This window comes from Barbatula barbatula (assembly GCF_947034865.1).
Source record: "Barbatula barbatula genome assembly, chromosome: 23".
NCBI lineage: Eukaryota > Metazoa > Chordata > Actinopteri > Cypriniformes > Nemacheilidae > Barbatula > Barbatula barbatula.
In genome coordinates, this window is record NC_136786.1 from 8,252,853 (window position 1) to 8,273,776 (window position 20,924).

The 20,924-nt window shown below is 39.0% G+C and overlaps 1 protein-coding gene across 16 annotated transcripts in view; it reads left to right on the forward strand.

Annotated features, from left to right (window-relative positions):
* The first annotated feature begins 4,379 nt into the window (after positions 1-4,379).
* The window catches only part of kmt2ca (lysine (K)-specific methyltransferase 2Ca), a 107,305-nt gene continuing 90,760 nt past the window's right edge, over positions 4,380-20,924 (forward strand). For all 16 annotated transcript variants that reach the window (XM_079487858.1, XM_079487859.1, XM_079487869.1 and 13 more), the window contains exon 1: positions 4,380-4,781. The gene's annotated coding sequence lies outside the window, so the exon portion shown is untranslated. The remainder of the gene's footprint in view (positions 4,782-20,924) is intronic.

The following is a 20,924-nucleotide window of genomic DNA, read 5'->3' on the forward strand; positions in this document are numbered from 1 at the left end:
AGATAAATTAATTTAACTTTAATGTCATGGTTTAAAAATTGTAGTTTGCAGTTCCTTTCACCGTAGGCCATTCAGAGGTTAAAAATCTATCCTTTCAAAAGTATTTGTTTTACGTGTAATAACTGTAAAAAGCAAGGCAGAGGTGGGAAGAAAACCGGAAGGCCAGATAGACTGCAATGGTTTGCGCACATTCATTAGCACCGGTTAGACAACGTTGCCGAAAATTCTGAGCGGAGAACAGGTTGTCAATCCAGGCTCACCTGGAAACATAGCTAAACTTTTCAGAATGTGCTTAGAACGGTTCAGCGCGATGGTGGAAAAGCTCTCCAAGTCTCATTTTAGTTTTAAGTGCTGAGAATTCATGAAATTAACCCCCTACATCCAAATATAAGTTATCAAATTTCTTACAGCCAAGAATCAATTTTACTCTCCCAATTATTTAAGACAGCTCGAGAGGTCTCTCAAGCTGAGGAGACAGAGACATGTATTGGACAGAGGGGTAGGCCAATGGAACCATATTGTTTTCCACAACGAAATCTATTCAGGAATTGGTCCATGGCAATGTCGTCATCCAAAATCCCTTTTGCGGCACAGCAAAGTGTTGAAAATCATCTCCAAGCCTCAAACTTAAGATATAGTCATACACTTCACAATTACGACTGAGCTGCTTTATAAACTAAAAATGTATTCATTCTCAGAAGCTTGATAAATACGGGCCCAGAAAGTTAGCTTCGGGTCAGCACTTCTGATGTCCTATACAGTACTATGTTGTGGGATATTCAGTTTATAAATGGCTTTAAGCTTGCAAGGTTTTATGGGATGGTGTTATCTGATGCGTAACAAATAGTCTGACAATTTTGGTGTGCACATTCACATTTTCTCCTCTTGGAATGATATGGTTCTATCTGAATATCAAGTCAATACTGAGTTATTCACATTCTGTGACAACTTATTTACACTATGTGATGTGGTTCATTATGTTGTGTACATTTTGGGACTTTTTAGAAAACATAAAAGGTTTATCTACAAAGTCAAATGGAATTTAAAAAATGTTTATTTTGTTGAAAGGCTCAAGACACCACTCTGGGCTACATCCACAAGGTCACTGTAGGTGCAGGTGTATAGCTATTAGATTTTGCACCAAGTATTTTAACGGCTTCATTCAGACAGGTAGAGAAATCTACCACTGCGTCGTGGTTATTTCCGCTGAGAAGCACAAAACTTTGTGCAGGCCTATACCCCACTGTGCAAAACGATCTCAGGAACCTGTGAGTTAAATTAGATGAACAGCTGTCCTTGAATGATCACATTGCAAAGACAACGCGATCCTGTCAATATGCCTTATTTAACATTGGAAAGGTTAGACCCTACCTCACTGAGCATGCGGCAGAACTCCTTGTCCAGGCCCTGATAATCTCAAGGTTGGACTACTGCAATGCTCTCCTTGCTGGTCTTCATGCAAGGGCTATCAAAACACTCCAGCTGGTTCAAAACGCATCAGCACGCCTCGTCTTCCAACAGCCCAAAAGGGCTCATGTGACACCCCTTTTCATCTCTCTCCACTGGCTACTGGTTGAAGCCCGTATTAGATTCAAGTCACTGATGTTTGCCGACAGGACTATCACTGGATCTGCACTGGCATACTTTCACACCCTACTACATTCCTACAGCCCATCAAGAACCCTGCGTTCAGCAAACGAGCAGCGCCTTGTAATGACTTCTCATAAGGGCACTAAATCCCTTTCCCGCTCATTCTCCTTCACAACTCCTTCCTGGTGGAACATTCTTCCTAACGCAACCTTCAAAAAACTACTAAAAACCCATCTCTTCTGTGAATATTTGACAGACAAATAAAAAAATATATATAATAATAAAAATAAAAAAACACTAACCCTTCTCTCAACAGGTAGTGGTCTAGCTTTTGTTGAAACTAGTAACTTTGTATTAGCACGCTTATTGCTCCCTGAAATCTTTGTAAGTTGCTTTTGATAAAAGCGTCTGCTAAATGACCAAGTGTAAATGTAAGAATAGAAGTCCCATTAAACTAAGCAAATTCAAGAAATGCGTCAGCCCTGGAGGCGATGGATTTGATGTACAGTGCGGTAAGGGCACAGAGATGGTGGTGAGATCACAGAGATGGTGGTGACTTCGGCTTCAGGGTTCAGTTTAAAGAGTCACCCCAAAACGTGAAGAAGAGCATGGCGTAGGTAATACTGAGACTGTTGGCACCCAATCGGCATGTTGATGAAGGTGGTACGTGTGGATCCATGTGAGACTGGACTGCGAAACTGTGCCCTGTGAAGTTCAAGCTTGCATCATTCAGGACAAAATTCAATTGTGGAACAGCTTGCTGGGTTTGTTGGTCCCTGAAATGTCAAAGTCATTCGATGGAGAATTTTATTTTACAACAATGGTCAACAGTGAAATTGTGTCCATTGAAGGTTTGCCTGTTTTTCGAAACATTGTTCATGAAACCAATGAAAGAGAGGTGACAACAGTTGTTGAAGAATTTAGTGTGGCAGAAATCAGTGTCATACCAATGCCTGAAGTGTCATTCTTGGCAAGATCACTTTAATGCAGTGTTTCTGAAACGTTTTCTGCCATTCCCCACTATGGAGGAAGGGAAGGGGTCCGAGCCCAACCTGTCCCCGATAGCCAAAAACAAAAGGTTTATAAACTTTAGGTCCACTGTCTTGGTTTTCTCTGCTGGTGCAGATAAATGTAAGGCTTACATTTAAATGTCATTGTTTTGTTTTGAGTGTATGGTCAATAATAAAGTAATTAATAGAGATAAATGACAAAATGTCCACCCATTTGTCGCGCCACACTTGTCATGTCTCTATTCCCCACCAGTGGGGCCCGCCCCACACTTTGAGAAACACTGCTTTAATGGCAAAACAGAATTGCTCCAGAAATGTGATGGCAATGGAAAGAAGGCACATTACTGTAGGTGGAGGTTTTGGACAACAGAAAATGTCAGTGGGCAACCTGTATTTGAGGTGATACATGGAGGCTGAGGAGCACTTTTTAGTTGCTAGTGTTCTTAAATTTACTATACAAAACAGAGTAGTGAGAAGCCTGTATTGCTGTTTTGTTGTGGTGTTAAATATGTCGATGAAACTGCAAATGTGGCCCCAATGTTTTTCAGTGTTTCTAATATTTTGAATCTTTTCATTGTATAGAACAGGGGGAAACATCTGTCCTGGAGTGCCGCTGCCCTGAGATTTTAGCTTCAACCCAAATCAAACACACCTGAATAATCAGTGTCTTCGAGATTACAAAAGCTACAGAAAGGTGAGTTTTTTCTAGGGTTGGAGCTAAAGTCCAGGACCGACGTTGCCTAGCATAAAAAACTCTGTAAACTACTTCATGTAGTTTAGAGAGTTAATTTACTCAGTAACTTTTACGGATGAGAATGTTTTTTTCTCCATTTCATCATTGGAGTTTGGGTTCCTTGCCACTGGGCTGTGTTGACTTGCTCACTGTGAGACTGCTGATATAAGATTAGTTTAAATTTCTGTAATAGTTTACTAGAATGGTCTTACTCCTTCTATAACATGTACCGTATTGTATTTTTTACCTTTCTCTGTGTTTTTCCTTTTGTTTAGTTATTTCTTCATGTAAAGCTGCTTTGAAACAATGCAGCATTGAAAAAAGCACGAGCCTATATAAAATTCAATTAAATTGAAAAGTTTTTGATGAAATTCAAAATGGCAGACAGGAAGTGTGGATAAATATGGTACATGTACTTGACAAAGGCCTATAGGAATACAAGATAATTGACTAACTCATTTCAAATGATACACATTTTAAAAATGACTTTATATATTTACAATTGATGGACAAACAAACTACTGCGAATTGCAGAAGCCTGAACTCATCATGATGATTTATGTGAACGCGGTGAAAAAATGTAACCTGTTTATATCTCAAGACCAGTAGGTGAAGTACCAAAACTATGTCTGTACCCTTGGGGACATTCTTGTGATGCCAGTCATACCACATACAGTCCAACGAATGGTCAGAGAATTGACAAAATGGCAGATTTCGTATTTGTTCATCTTTATTCAGAATGCACCTTCATCTGTGTAAACAAGAAAAGTACTGTTTGTGTAAATAAAAATACAATCTGTACTAACATTTGTCTAAGATGTTACGAAATATTTCCATATTCTAGGCATATTTACTTATGTGCTGTACGAGTTGGGTCAAAACAAGCGATATAAATGACATTGCTTTCTACACGCCGATAAGCGATGGCAACGCATTCGCATTCAGACTCCACTTCCGCGTCTTACTTCCACCCGCTGACGACTGAAACGCCTTTTTACCTCGAGTGTTTCCCAATGTATTACTGCGCAGGGTCAGTGAGACTTTTTAAACATTTTATTTGCACAGTTTTTACCCGATATAATTGACCTTCGTTGCACAAACCACATCGTGTGTTTGTTTTCTAAATGTTTAATGCGAGTTATGCCTCGTTGAAAAACCAACAACAACGCTTTATCCGTTGAAGTGGGTCTATTTAACAGTTGCAGTGACAGGCAGTGTTTCGGTCTCTCTTAAACATGGCCACCATGATGGAGTAAACGCTACAACTTTAAAATTCATATATTCGAGGAAAACTATGCTTCTTTAACCCAAACGAGGAATGTTTCGATCTGAAATATCGTACCAAACGCTTAATCCACATGAGAGCTTTGGGAAAAGTTTCTTCTCGGATTACACGCTGAATTAAGTTGGCTGGAAGCTGGAAAGGAAAAGAGAATTGCATCGATTCCGTAAGCATTCGCGACTCTCCGATCATTCATACGCGTTTTGCTGTGTTTATTTGTGTGTATGTGAATGTTTATTGTTGATGTTGTTGAAATCGGTATGTTGTTACGCGTCGGAGTGCGAAGCAAGTATTGTTTTGGTTTTCCAGCGGAACGTAGCGTTAGTTGCGGTCTATACAAGTGAAAAGAGTAACATTAAACATGGTAGCAATGTAAAAAACATTTAACATTGTCTCTGTCGTCGGCGAGAGAGAGCGCACTTGTCATTCCGCGAGTTTTCGCTCTTTAATTTTACGGAGATCTTTAACTAATGTGTGATACCTCCCCCACCCTAAGAAAATACGAAAGTATTGCACTTTTTACTACTCCGTAAGGTCATAGAGGAAGTAACGAGAACATTCACGCGTCTAGTTTTTAACATTCGTCTTTATTCACCAGTTTTATTCAAATGTGGGCCGTAACCTTGTTTAGTAAACGTCAAACTGACGTTAGGTGGCAGAAAGTTTTGTTTTCATGTGGGTCCAGCCATCTTGCATCAGTCGAGATAAGAGCTGCTGATCTATCCGAAACCAACCGTCTTTATTCCTGCTGCTTTGACCTGGTGGTCGTACAGTTTAAACCATTGACCGGAAGTGCTTTCCCGACTAGAAGTTGCGAGTGCATTTGTTCACGTTGAAGTTAACACGAAGTGTTACACAAGACGCCTTTTCAGTCGTAAATGTGTAGTTGACATGTTTGTCAAGCAGTCACGTGACGTGCTGTTCATCTGAGGTGACAACTCATTCGCTGGATGCTTAAAGTTCTTCCAAATTAAAGGGCGATGACTGTGTTTGTTTCATCTTTGTGTTTTGGAGCTTTAACGCGTGTGGACACTGTATTGAAAACAAGCTGAAGATGTTGTCTGTGTAAACGATTGACTGAACTGTTTCTTTAATGCTTTGAGTGACGATTTCTATGCAGTGAGTCTTGACAATCACACATCAGGTGTCATTTGCAGTCAATAATGCCATCTTGTTTTCATACACAGATCTTGTTTCAGCACCCAGATGTTGTTTGGGGTAACAGGCATTCAGTGATCATTTCAGCACAAAGCCCACAGAGTTTTAGTCTAATAAATGTTCATTGTCTTGGGCCTGTGCTGTTGAGGGTTAAGTTGCTATTACGTCACGGTAGTGAGAAGTTACCGAGACTAGTATCTGGTGAAGGATTGACTTGCCTTGGCGTGCTCAGTTTACTGCAATCTACCAGTGTTACCCCAAATTCATCGCTGTGTTTCACGTGGTACAAGTCCTGTCACAGACTTGAATTGTTTGTTAGTTGGGTGATGCAACCATGTTGGTGAGTTGAATTTTCTTTTATAGTTTTTAGTAGGCAGTGCACTTTTCAGATGAACAAGCAGGCTTGTAACATCGTTGGCTTGCTTTGTAAATATTGGGGCAATTTTATTTTTACACAACGGGTGGTGGGGGGTTTACCGTTGTTTTGTAGGTGCAAATATGAACTGTGTACACAGACCTCCAATAGGTTTCATTAACAATTTAATATCGTGTATTTGAAAGTCATACAACGGGAGTCGGCAACAGGTGGCACAATAATATCCGGCCTGCGCCAGCAGCATTATTTTGCAGCTGGATCTGAAATAGATCCGTCACAATCACGTCTTATTTGCCTTCAAATAAAAGCACGAGAACGTTTTCGTAGCAATGTTTTATTTTCAAATGAATTGAGCGCTTTTAATTCGAAAAAGTACTGAAAGGAATTCAAAGGAGGCTGTCGATCGCTAGACACACTTCTATAATGGCCATCATGAAATACAGGGTATGTAAAAACTACAGTGAAGCATTGAAACGTTTGCTTATAACGCGGGGCCTCAGCACCAAAACTCGAACCACAACAAACCAAATTCAGCTTTTTTTTTAAGGGGCCATGCTCCGTCTCGTGGTGCCGTCTAATATTATATTCTTTGCAAACAGTGACAAGAGAAGACACATCGGCTTTGCATTCTCAAAACTAGGTAGGATGAATGCATAGTCGTCTTTCCATTCCTCTTTGTATGCCCTATTTTTGATGTCAACTTTCCCTGTTTAGACTCTTTGATAATGCCATTTATTTCTCTCGCATCTAGCTAGCTTAAATGTTAGCATCACTCTGCACACGACGTAATAGCGTACCCCCAGCAGGCAAAAGAAAATGCATTTTAGTACGTGAGGAGTGTAAAAAATAGTTTACGTTAAATAATCATATTACTATTATGTAATTATATAATAACGATATTTTTTAAAACTAGGCGGTTTTAGTTGCATTTTTAATGATCATTTGACTATGTTTCGTCTTTTTGCTCAATGCCAAACTTACTTGCTGTCCCCTGTAATACCAGTTTTAATTTAGGGTTAGTGTTACGGTTTATTAAATATGGCATAAGTAAGTCCTATTCTGTTTAGTTGGCCAACAGTGTTTTCACATCTTTCGTTCCTTAACGGAGATTAAATTATGTTGCATTCTTTTATTTGGTTTTGTTCGCTTTCACATGAAGACATTTCAAAACTGATCAAAATGTACACACCTTTGGAAAAAGTACAGAATCTCTGAACCTAGAACGTTTATATTTGATCCGAGTCTGATGTAGGCGGAGTCTTTGACAAAAATTATATTTATCTCAGCTGTTTAATCGAAGTGATGCATTTTTGAAAAAACCTACCCACATCTAAGACGGAAGAAAACAGCATCTTTTGTTTAGAAGCAGAGACTGTTCATTCATTTGATATATGGTTTGTCCATATAGTCATTACAGAAAATGTACTGTGAGCCATCAAACTTTAGTGAAAATGTAAAAAAATGCCGGTGCTTAATGGCAACTTTTTTTAAAAGGGTGGTGGGGAAAGTGTTAATGTGACTCTTTTAAACATTGCACTGTTCTACTGAGCAATTCAATTAGGTCTCTTTGAGATGGTCATTAAAGCCACTGTGAAGTCAAAAAGTAACAGTGTTTGTTATTAATGATTTATCCATGCGGGTCATTCTGTTTTTGAAAAAATTTGTGTGCTTATAATCTTTAAAGTGCACATTACCTGGATGTCCTAAACTTTTCTTTACTGCAACGTATGACATAACTTACCTTCTATGTTTACGATCTGCCAAGTTGTTAATCAAAAAAGTATAGTGTATATATTGTCTCCCAAAATAAAGAGTCGGCTCTAAACAAAAACAAACAAAAATGAATTAACACATCTGCATAATCCCTGCCTGCCCGTGAAACACGAACACACTGACCTGACCTCAAACTGTTCTGATAGTTTGTGTGTTTACATCCTGTCGAGAAGATAAATCATGTTGTTGTTTTTTTTTACTTCCAAATGTGATGATGATGTAAAGAACCAGAGAATCGAAATATTTTCCCCTCGATTACATGGCAGTATAATCAAACCTTATGTTTTTTACCCCACATTTTACTGACCGTTTCTCCAACCTTGGCGAGTTTAATGTGGGATTTGCTAAATGCTTTTCCTGGAAAGTTGGGTCAGGAACACTCTGAATCACAGCCTGTAAGTGTGTATAATAAGACGTGTATATGGTCTATTTAATGTTGAAAATCCCTCATTTTGTGTGTTGCATGGTGTACACTAATGTAAAATTAGATTGTCTGTCATTTTTATTACTTGGATTCATTGGACACGTTTATAAGCTGTAATGTTCCATCATTCAGTAGGGCTGCTCGACACAAATCATAATCGCAATTATTTTGGCCAATATTTAGATCCTGATTATTTAACACGATTACCCTTAACCACGACTTAAAAATAAGCAATGGAAGCACAAGGACAACAAAAAGCACAAGTGCAGTAAAACTGTTCTCATATAGCCTACCACCGTATACAAATCAAAGTTTTATATCTTTTTTTTAAGGATAGAAAGAGTAGAAAAGAGATAGAAGTCAGAACTAATCGGTCAGGTGCTGTTTTCTGCCGATTCTTGAAGATGGCTACAGAATTTGCTGATCTTGTAGCAGTGTGCAGATCATTCCACAAAGGTGAAACCGATCCAGAGAGGGTGTGTTACTACTTGGATTCATGATGATGAGGATACATTTAGTTTATAAAATGGTATTCCATCATTCAGCTGTTAGCATTGCAGCTAGCGTATATAAGTTACCATATTATTCTGTTTAAACCTGTGGGTCCAGTTCGCTTGCATAATTGTACAAATGTGTCGTTTAATATACAGTTGCTGTCATTTGTTGAAATAATTATAAAGGATGTTGAAAGATTTAGTTTATAAGCTGTAATGTTTCATCAGGCATCCACGTTAGCATTCAGCTAACCAATACTGTTGTGGTACGTTTTTAGCCGGAAAACAAGCCTCTGGTTCACGCGCATCCGAGCGATTGCGGAAGGTAGACATTATCGTTAGTAGCGTTGTCAACATGGATTTTTCTCTGAAAACAAACTTTAGATTAGATTCAACAAACACATCGATTCGCGTCAGAGGACTTTTGTTAGAGCCTTGTTGAGCAGTTCTTTAATCGATGGATGCAATTTTTGGAGCTTCAAAAACTTGCCCCCCATTCACTCCAAATCTTCTGCTTGGAAGAAAAATTATAAGTGCTTTGTGTAGGTTTTCAATTGTAGTTTGTTTCATTTAAATATTTTACATTAACACAGAAATTATTGGCATTCGTTTCCGTTGGTGTGGTTGCTACACGCGAATATAATAATCTAAATATTATTTATAATTAATATATATTTCCCAAACCGCCGCAGAATCGCTGTTGATTTATCCATTAACACCGCAGTACCATCACAGCCGTTGGCAGAATACATTAAATTTGGTTTTATAATGGCAGGTAGTGAGACTTAAGCCGAAGACACAGTGTGTAATGTGTGGAGAAAGTTTGTCGAATGATGCGCTAAAACCATCAAATTTACAGAGACATTTCAACACAAAACACCCAGGCTGATCTGACCTGACCTGCCCTGTCATTATTACAGTCATAAATTGTTACGGAGTAGACCTGCCAAGTCTTTTCTATGATTATACAAGAGTTTTCATCTATATAGCTTGCTTGACAAAGTCTGCTACTGTGGCATAAAAGATTAACAGCGGAGTATATGTACTCTTTGATTATTTTGTGTTCATACTATCATATTTGGAAAGTTGGTCCTCGGAAAAGTTTTAACCAGTCCTTGGTAGGCCATGTGTTGCAAAAGGTTGAGAACCCCTGTTCTAGGCTGTTACATTATTCATTCTTTATTAAAAAAATGACAATATTGTAAATGTGCAATCAGAGTAAACAGTTGATCTCTAGAGATCAGATTATACATGTAACAGGTGTTATGAGATGTTCATAGAGTATCTGGACTGACTTTACTAGGAGCGCTGTAGCAGGCGTGCAGATGGCACTTGGGATGGGGGGGGGAGGCAATGCCCCCTCAGAATCTGATCCATCCCCCTCCAACATTTACGTTCTCTGTGCTCGCTGTGTGCTGCTGCTAGCCTGCTACTAGGGCTGGGGGTAAACGATTATTTACTAAATGATTAATCGGGCAATTCATTTTAACGATTAGTCGAGTAGTCTAACGACAAATTTGTCGATTCATCTATCGATTACTTTTCTCCTGCTCGATTAATAAAATCCGTAATGTATCTCAAATAAATACCAAAAAAATCTTATTATACACTTTATTAAACAACAGTTTTGCACAGCAAAAAATATTCTGCTTTACACAAAATAAAATAATTTTACTGTTATACAAAATGAAAGGCCAGACTGTTTACTCTTTACAGTACCAACATAACTCTTGTTAAAAAATTTGTAGTGCAAAAAAAAAAACACTGTGTAGTGCACAGTATATACATTCCCGAGTGTGTTTAAGACAATATAAAATTCCTGTTTTCTGCTTTACAGTCCCAACATAAATCTCTCCTGTACAAAAGATTAAAAAAAATTCAGTGCAAAAACAACGGCGCTAAAAAAATATCGACGCATCGCTACAGGCCTACCTGCTACGACTCCTCACCCTGACCCTGGGTCCTATGACGAGCTGTTAGCTGCCTCAAATGTCCCTGTAGTAGCGGTAACCATTGTGATCATATGTCATCGTCTATGGCTGAGCTGGTGATTTTGATGAGTTTGTGAACTGAAATAAATGGACTGCAAAACTGCCAAATAGGGCAATGAAGAGGCTAAAAAAACAATCACCATGTTTTTTCAAGTATCCTACGCCTGTTGGCTTTTCCCAGATGTGGCAGATTAGTTATTTATTTGTATAGCAAGTCTTTTGCACTTACCAAACAGCAAAACGTGGAGAGCATGACAATTAGGTGAGTGGCAAATAGCGAGATAACACGTTTAATTTTGGTGCAAACCATTAGCCCAAATGACACAAAGTAACTACTCAAGCACTAGTTAAATCCCAAGTTATGCAAATTAACATTTGCTGACAGTTTGGTCCCCCAGTTAAAAAATCCCATTTTTGCCCCTGACTGAATTTTTTAGGAGTGCAAGCAGAAAATTTAGGGTCACCTTAGAAAAAATGCAATAATTGCATTGCAGGCTGTTTTCTCAAAATAGCTGCTTAACTGATGAATACTTTAATAATCACATAGAACTCACAGAAATTACAATGTGCTGTTTCATTTGCATTTCATAGGGATGACATTACTCAATACCACAGTCATATGGAATCTGCAGACTTTTTTGTTAATTCTGTGCTAAAATTTTAACCGTTTTAAATGCGTTCACATTTGTACAGAAATGCAAATATGTGGAAATGTCTTAGAATAGTTTGAAATCTTATCTGTCTATGCATTTAACTGCAGGGGACAGTGGTTTGGCTGTGCTCATTATTTAAAAAGAGGCAGAGGTTTAGTGCTAAGTAAAGACACTGTTTAAACTCTCAACACACCAGACCAAATTAGCACTCAATTAGTTTGAACCAACTGAAAATGTGCATCTCATTTTGTATGAAAAAGTATACAAAACGAAAGGGCTCGTCATCTTGTTGTGAATGGGTTGGAAATGATTTTGTGCCGTCACAAGTAATCAACAGATAAATGGCGTATTCTGAACTCTTCCGCGGTTAGTTAAGGGTTAAACGTCTTAAATATAAAATCGTTCTTCCTCAGTCTCCAAAAAGCCATCACAGCAAACAGCGAATCGTAGTAATGCGCTCTCATTGTGTCTGTAAACTTGTCAGTAATCAACTGAACTGTGACTGACGCGGCGACAGCGAGAAACATCAGTTATCCAGCCGCGCACAGCCGCTGTTCCGGACTCTCCCCTTTTCAGCAGCCATATCACCCTGTAGCCCAAGACTGGTTGCCCATTGAAGCTAAGCAGGGCGGAGCCTGTTCAGTACGTGGATGGGAGACATCCTGGGAAAGCTAGGTTGCTGCTGGAAGAGGTGTCCCTGAGACCAGCAGGCTCACCCAGTGGTCTGTATGGGTCCTAATGCCCCAGTATAGTGTATATATATTATACTGTAAATAGCGCCGTCCTTCGCATGAGATGTTAAACCAAGGTCCTGACTCCCTGTGGTCATTAAAGATCCAATGGCACTTTTCATAAAGAGGAGGTGTTTAACCCTGGAGTCCTGGCCAGATTCCCATAATACCCACCCTCTCAATTGGCTTTATATCTCTCTCCTTTCCACCAACAGGTGAGCATTGCCACCGTTGTACTGTGGCTGCCGACGCATCACCCAGGTGGATGCTGCACACTGGTGGTGGTTGTGGAGAAACCCCCCTCATATGATTGTAAAGCGCCTTGGGTGTACAGTAATACACAAAAAAGCGCTACAAAAATGCCTTCATTCATTCATTCATTCTCACACACATAGGCTTAAACTGTTGGGCTCGCGATCTACTCCTCTTTTCACATTAGATACAACGACTAGAAAAAACATTTAATGGGCAGGTCGCACATGCACGAGTACTTGTAAAAAAGAAAGCTCGCGCTGCAAAATACGACCATTTAGTTTCAGTCTGGAGCCCTGCTCTATGATGGATAAATAGCAGGTCACATGCATTCCGAAACCGCAGAGCACGATCCGTATGTTTCACCACTAGGGATTAATACTGTAATCATGAAATATGTGACATACAGGCCCATGTGGTTCAGTTGTGCATTTCATCATGCAAAACCACACTGTGTGTTCCTGTGATTCCTTGGAGCATGGCTACAACAAGCTCACATGTGTATCTATAATGCAGTGTAATTTGTTTAACCAATGCAAAATTGTATATATGCAAGCCTTATTACGGTGAATCATCATTAAAACATCACTTGCATGTTTTAATGGTAAAATTGTTACTATTTTGTATTCAACAGACCATGGTATTTATTTTCAGGTGGGTGCTCCTAATTCATGAAGTTTGGAGCAACCGTCCTACCAAGGAAAAAAGTTAATTTTAAGCCCTTCTCTCTATTAATGTCCTTATTTTATGTATGCAAGTTACCTTTGCATGCTAATCAGATGTTAAAGTCTAAACTTAGCAGTTGTTATAGGGGAAGGGGATTGTTTAAATTGTGTAGTTACCAGTTGTTCGCGAAATTTGCACAATTCAAATGTTCTGTATTTTGACTGCAACTGTCATGCATCGTGATTCCTTCACTGTGTCATGAGTGCCACCTCTTTATATACAGCATCATTTAGTTGGCCTTACAAAGCTGTTTAATACTAGTGTGGAATTTTTCAACAATATTCACTCATAAGTCAATCAACTGCAGTATTTCCTCTTCTCAATCAGTAGAAAATAAAATACTGTCATGTACCGGAAACGGGTATAAATCTGAGAAAAAACGGTATATTAATTCATGGTCATACCGCCCAGCATTATTGTCGACATATGATGTAGTGCTTGGATAATTAGACTGACGTTGTTGACCTTAATCCGTGCAAGGTGCAAGTCAGGTTTTCCTCCCCTTTTTGGGGCTGATAGAAATGACATAAACGGGGGCTTGATATTGAGTATTTTGAGTCAGCAATGTCAATCAAGTTTAAAGTAATAAGCTCTAATATAAATATATAAAAAAAGTTATTCATCAAATCTTATTTCAAATGTGTTTCACCTATTTCAGTGTCATGAATTAAGAAACCAATTTTAACATGAGCTTTTGTTATATAAAAGCTCATCATATTCAAACGAAATCAAGTCAAGTCAGCTTTATTTATATAGCGCTTTTTACAATTTTCATTGTTACAAAGCAGCTGTACAAGAAAAAATGACTATAAGTAAAACATAAAAGGTTATGGAATTCAAAACACAGGTCAAATATCAGACACACAATAAATTCCTATATGCAGTGTTAATTAAATAAGACTACCAAATTCTAGCAGCCCCCCCGGCCAGGCAAAACAGTGCAAAACAGTATGCAAACGGTGGCGAGGAACCCAAAACTCCATTGGAGGAGAAAAAAAAACCTCGGAGGGAAACCAGGCCTAACCAGGGGATTCCAGTTCCCCTCTGGCAAAAACTGCAGCCTCTGCACAAGCTCAACAGTGCTTGCACAACAAGGCGAAAATAAAAAAAATTAGATTTAAAATTATCATTAATAATCTAATAGTGGCTGAAGTTTTGTAGGGACGTCACTTCCTTCGTCCAGCATTTGTCAGGTCTAGGAATGGATTGCGCCCTGCCCGCTCCGCTCTTGTAACCTTGGAACAATGAGACAAGACTGGCTGAGAGTAGAGTACTGTTCTGCACTCTTTGATGCAACAAATGCATCAGTTGTTATTGGAAGTGTCCCTGGTTCCGGTTGATCTAACTAGTGCAGCCTAGATCTTTGAAATACATATATTATGATAATGTAGTGTATGCAAGATTAAAAAGATGCGTCTTTAGTCTAGATTTAAACTGACAGAGTGTGTCCGCCTCCCGGATATTGCAGGGAAGACTGTTCCAAAGTTTAGGCGCTAGATAAGAAAAGGATCTGCCGCCTGCACTTGATTTTGAAATTCTAGGTATTACCAACTGACCTGACGCCTGAGAGCGTAGTGCACGTGATGGACTATAATACGTAAGAAGTTCTCTCAAGTAGTGAGGAGCTAAACCATGCAAGGCTTTATAGGTAATAAGCAAGATTTTAAAATTTATGCGATGCTTTATAGGTAACCAGTGCAAGGTTGACAGAACCGGGCTAATGTGCTCATACTTTTTTGTACGTGTAAGAACTCGAGCTGCCGCATTTTGGACCAGTTGGAGTTTTTGTAATAGGCCTGCAGGGCAACCACCTAATAGTGCATTACAGTAATCTAGTCTTGATGTCATAAAGGCATGTATAAGCTTCTCCGCATCTGATGATGACAGCATATGACGTAATTTAGATATATTTTTAAGATGGAAAAACGCAATCTTACAGGTGTTGGCGACCTGGTTCTCAAATGACAGAGTACTATCGAATATAAAGCCAAGATTCTTAGCTGAAGATGAGGGTTTTATGGAACATCCATCAATAGTTCAGCAGTATTCTTGGTTGTTACGTAGGGCAATTTTCGGTCCGATAAGTAACACCTCAGTTTTGTCCGAGTTCAGTAATGAAAAATTGCTACTCATCCACTTTTTTATATCGACTATGCATTCCACTATTCGATGGAATTGCTGTGTTTCGTGAGGCTTCGAGGAAATATAAAGTTGCGTATCATCAGCATAGCAGTGAAAGCTTATTCCGTGTCGCTTTATTATATCTCCTAGAGGTAACATGTATAATGCGAAGAGCATAGGCCCTAGTACTGAGCCCTGTGGTACACCGTACTGGACTTGCGATTTGCGTGATACCTCATTGTTTATTTTTACATATTGGAAACGGTCGCATAAATTAGATCTAAGCCATTTCAAAGCTATTTCCTTAATACCGACATCATTTTCAAGTCTATGTAAGAGCATGCTGTGGTCAATGGTGTCGAATGCAGCACTAAGATCTAGCAGCACCAATAAGGAGATACAACCTCGGTCAGACGCCATAAGCAGATCATTTGTAACTCTAATCAGAGCAGTCTCTGTACTGTGATGTGCTCTAAATCCAGACTGGAAATCTTCATTAATCTCATTCCTTTGGAGGAAGGAGCATATTTGAATTGAGACTACTTTTTCCAGAACTTTAGATAAGAAAGGTAGATTCGAAATAGGTCTATAGTTAACTAGTTCTGCAGGGTCCAGATGGGGTTTTTTGACAAGGGGCCTTATAACAGCCACCTTATATGCTTTAGGCACATGTCCTAATGTCAGAGATGAGTTAATAATGCTAAGTAGAGGATCTATAATTTCTGGGAGCATCTCTTTCAGAAGATTTGTAGGTATAGGGTCTAGCATGCATGTAGTCGATTTAGATGATCTAATGATTTTCGATAGTTCATCGTGATCTATAGTAGAAAATAAACATAATTTCTCCTTAGGGGTGCTGTAGTTAGTCATATGTTCAGCGGGTTCCTGTAAGTGTCGAACATCCTGTAAGTGTCTCAATTGTTACTGAAATGAACAGTTATTGACACCAGTCCCGGCGAACACCAGGTCCTGGAATATGCCTATCAATTATAGGTTGAACACCGCCTCCACAGAAGAATATCCAACGATTACTTCTCTAGCCCCGCCCACTGGTTTGCGAATGACTGTAGCCACGCATGGTAAACACTCCTGCATTTTTGATGATTGACGAACTGGTAACCATAGCAACATATTTTTTGGCTAAAGATTTGTTTTCTCCAATTTGAATTTTAAGGTTTGTTTTCGTCTTGTCTTTATTTGCTTATTTTATCTGAAGATCTGGCAACCCTGTCACTTTAGCGAAGGGCTCTCGAGAGCAGCTAGCCCAGTGTTATATGTGCAAAAAAGACTTCTTTCACTGTTATTTTTATTTAGAGCGACCAAGGTATAAACATGCAACATTGTCCAAGCGAACACCGTCACAGTCATGGGTTCTGATATACACTATGGTAACCCCTAAGAAATCAGACAACAGAAAATCTTCTTAATTTTAACATTACAGAAGTCTAAAAGTCTAAACCCATTAATAAGGGCAATGCATGCGGTGAACTTAGTTAAGTCAATGAAAATTATTCGTCTTGTATGGAAGGTGAATCCTGCCAAATTTAAATAAATGAAAACCAGATTAACAATTTCATTATACACAACTGCACGCACAATATGTGCCAAAATGAAAAGATTTTATTTTCATTTTCACACTGACAATGAGTTGTCCTGTTAAATTGAACAAGAAAATGCAATTTATAATTGACATTTTCATTTTCACTAAAATCTTGAGCAAAGACTGCCAATGTGAAAATGCAAATGAGAAAAAGAAATGGCAAAAACATTTTTACAAAGGTTTTACTTAATGCTCACGCAATAATACTTAAAGGGAAATAAAATGAAAAACGAACGTAACATTTTTATTTAAATTGTTTATTTCATTTTCAAGGTCAACCTGAATGCAAATGACATGGTAATCAGTGGGTGTGGATGACCGTCTGCATTACTGGGAACGCCCACATAAACGTCATATCCGTTTATTCGAATGAATGTGTGTAGACCTTGTTAGGGGCTTGAAATCTTAGATCCGCTGGCCACTCGCACGGTACATAACTAAAGCGATCAGCACAGAATCCATCGTAATGTATGGTTTGAGGTTTCGTAGGTGTGTTTAACTTCACTCAGTGGTGCACTGAGCAATCTGCTTATGACAGCATAGTCATACTAGAGCGATATAAGAGTAAACGGCTGAGAATGCCTTGAAATCAGCCCCGCGGACTTCATAAATATGTTGGATCAAATTATGTTGCGTGTATGTCGACACATCTTTTTTACTGTCTCTTTGCTTTCTTGGGATTGATTAAGGTGTTGACTGATATATTGATGGAGGTGATAAACTGGCCAATATTTGTGCCAATCAATCTCATTATTTCCCTGTTAAGTTTCACAAGCCAACAGTATTGAGAGCCATCTACTTAGATGTGAGGGATTTTTCAGAAGTTTCTTGTCCGTCAACTTGTTTGTTAAATTTTAAATGGGATATTAGTGTAAGTTTGCACGGTAAATCGTAATTCGCAGCAAACTGCCAAATCGTGTGCGGATTCTTTTTGATTAATCGTACAGCCCTTATTTATTATCTCCGTGAAATCGTGAATGTTGATGTACCCCAGGTTACCAACTACATCCTTTTTGTTTACACATTTTGTTACCTTTTTAATAATTTCTGTATATTTGTGCAAATTGCTAAAGCTGATTAAACATAAAGTACATGTTTGTCATTTACTACCATTACAATATGTTAAACCAACATGTTAACTAAGGAATAATTGATGACGTGCCCTTCAATTATTTAGAAAGTTGCATGTGTGTACATTTACTTTCTAATATTTCAACGGCCCATAGTCAATTATTCCGCTTATACCATGGTCACCACACCACATGACATTGTTCTCTGCTGTGAAACACAAAAGAAGATATTTTGAGAAATGACTCTGTGGTTGTGTGTCCGTAATGGAAGTCAATGGGGTTCGATGATAGGTGGTTACCAACGTTCTTTCTAAATATCTTAAAGTTCTGCAGCAGTAAGAAAGAGAGGTTTAAAATAACTGTGTGTGAATAAATGATGGACTTAAATGTAGATTCTTATGGTTCTTGGCGCATTACAGTTTCTATTTATATCTCAGTACTCAGTCTATGCTTGTCATGTATGCCTGACCAGACAGATCTGACGGTCAAAGTTGAGTGAACCCAACATTTCTCACTAACTTATCAACCATATATTTTCAATATTTACTTCTATCAAATCAAACAGTTTGCTATTTATTAATAGGCTGTATTTGAATTATAATTTAATTTTGCAGTTGCAATTGTTTCTGCAGTTGGCTGTTGTGTGTATCCTTTTCTGTGTTGTGTTTTTTTTTATTAATCGTGTAAATTCAATAACTGTGGTGCGCTTTTCATCAGTATATCTTTATATTTATAGTAGATAGATCATTATCATTACTAGAAAGCTACAGTAGCTGTGACTCCAAGGAAGGGCAGATTTTTGGTAAAAATTAATTCCCACTTCAGTGCAGGCCTCCTGAATGGTCTTGTTCAGAAATCCTTGCTGTGTGTGTGTGTGTGTTGTCATTTAGCTTTTCATGTGTAGATTCACAGCACTGTTTCTGTAAGCCTGTAAATTACTCCAGTCACTCGCTGCAGAATTGATGTCGCTCGCCTGGTCTTGTTTTTCTGTAGTCAAGCCAATATTGGCTCAGATAAGAGCCAGAGACGGACTGAGTCATAGCATGGCTCCTCTCATCTGATTGGCTGAAGTTCTCTAAACAGCCGAAGCAAAAGGAGGTGTTCTCTGACCAGAGACTCTCCGATTCCCAAGTGATCTTGAAAGAGTGGGAACATCGCATAAACAACTTACAAGTGTCTCACACACTTGATAGTACAGTCATGGTAAAATAAAATCAAGAGGAAGACTGATATTATAGTGGAGACTTTTTCATAGGCTGAAGATGTTCGCCAGGCTGAGATATCATAGGCTGCAGCTATTGTTTTAGCTAACAGTTAGAAAGTTGAGTAAACTTTAATACTTGAATAAACAATCTTCCACGGACAAGGTAGTCAGAACAAGAAAGTCAAGTTCACTTCTGGGACTGGCTTAATAATAATGTTTTGCCAAGTACTGTAGTTTTAAATTATTGCCACTAATGCATGAATTGTGTACCATGTGATGTGCACAGTCTGCCGAGTTACTAGAGTTGTTCAGGAAGAACATCTAGGAACACATATACACGCAGGCCAGGGTCATATACAATCATATACAATATACCTATACACATAGAAATTCATGTATGACAACAAATAGTAGGGCTGTTAAGGATTAATCGCATTCGGAAAAAAGCGGTTGTCCCACGATCAGCGCCGGCGTTTGATCGGGCACCCAGAGTTGATAAATGCTCAACTTTTGGCAGAAAGCTGCGCCTGCAGCGGGTGTTTTCAGCCGAGCCATTATCCGCCGCATAAATGCACCTCGGTGGACACAGCCACTAAGTTTTAGAACTGTGAAAAACTGTTCTGGTCTGTGTGCCACTGATGGTTATTTGTATAGTGCATCATCTGCCTATACCACCTAGAACACAGCAGCATGTACCTAGTGCTGTCTATCATCACACTTTTACCAGCTTGAACGTGTTTCCGTAGATCAGTTCATAAAGCATTGTGTTAGCTGTTCACTGGTTGTGGGTTTGATTCCCAGGGAACACACACACTGATAGTATCTGCAAAAAACAAAAAATATCTGCTAGATGCTTAAATGTGATCAACCTGACTGTAACAATCTTGGGAAATAAACCTGTGATATGAAACGAACACTCGCAACCAGTCAACTGTGAGACAAATGTTCACAAGTGGGTGTTTTACAATTTTTGGTAGATATTTTCCACTTTATGTAAAGCAGCAATATTTTTAACATCCTGCCTATTTTTCAAATGGCGACACCTGCACACATATACCAGTGAACAACTTCCGTTTGCTTGGGTTCAGAGACTAGGTGGGTGTGGCATGAGACGGTTGTGGTCAGGTAGAGAAGAGGCCCCCTGAAGCCAATGAAATCAGCATTCAAATAAGCGGTGATGCAGGGCTCTCCACAGGGCGCGGGGGGCTTTCCCTCTCTCTGCTTTTTCCTCTCCGTCCTCAGCGTGACTGTGCTGAATAAAACCCTTTAAATTAATTTGAGCAGGGCTCCATAGAGAGTTGTGGCGCCACACAGAGCAGCAGTTCTCCCCAGTGTTCATCTACACACAGCTGTGCTCACTGCCATTACAGCCATGAGTCAACAGCACTGCTCTCCTTGGCTCACATTCTGTGCCGCACTTTAGCATTTTGTCTTATAGACCATTTCATCAGACTCGCGCGCGCCTGACCCCCAGTTAATTCCTTGTGTTTGGCTAGTGTCTAATAATGGAACCATTTATATTTAATTTAGTTTGTTAATATTAATTTGTATTATTATTTTACTGTATACTAATTGTATTAAATAAACAATTTGTTGGTCCTGTGTTTTGGTTGCATTTAACCAAACCGTATGGTACATTGACATCTAGTGGTTGAGTTCGGCATCGCAGGCTGAATTCAAAATATTGGAGGGACAAGTTTAGCCAAGAAACGCTTGGCTTAACATCTTCAGCCAAG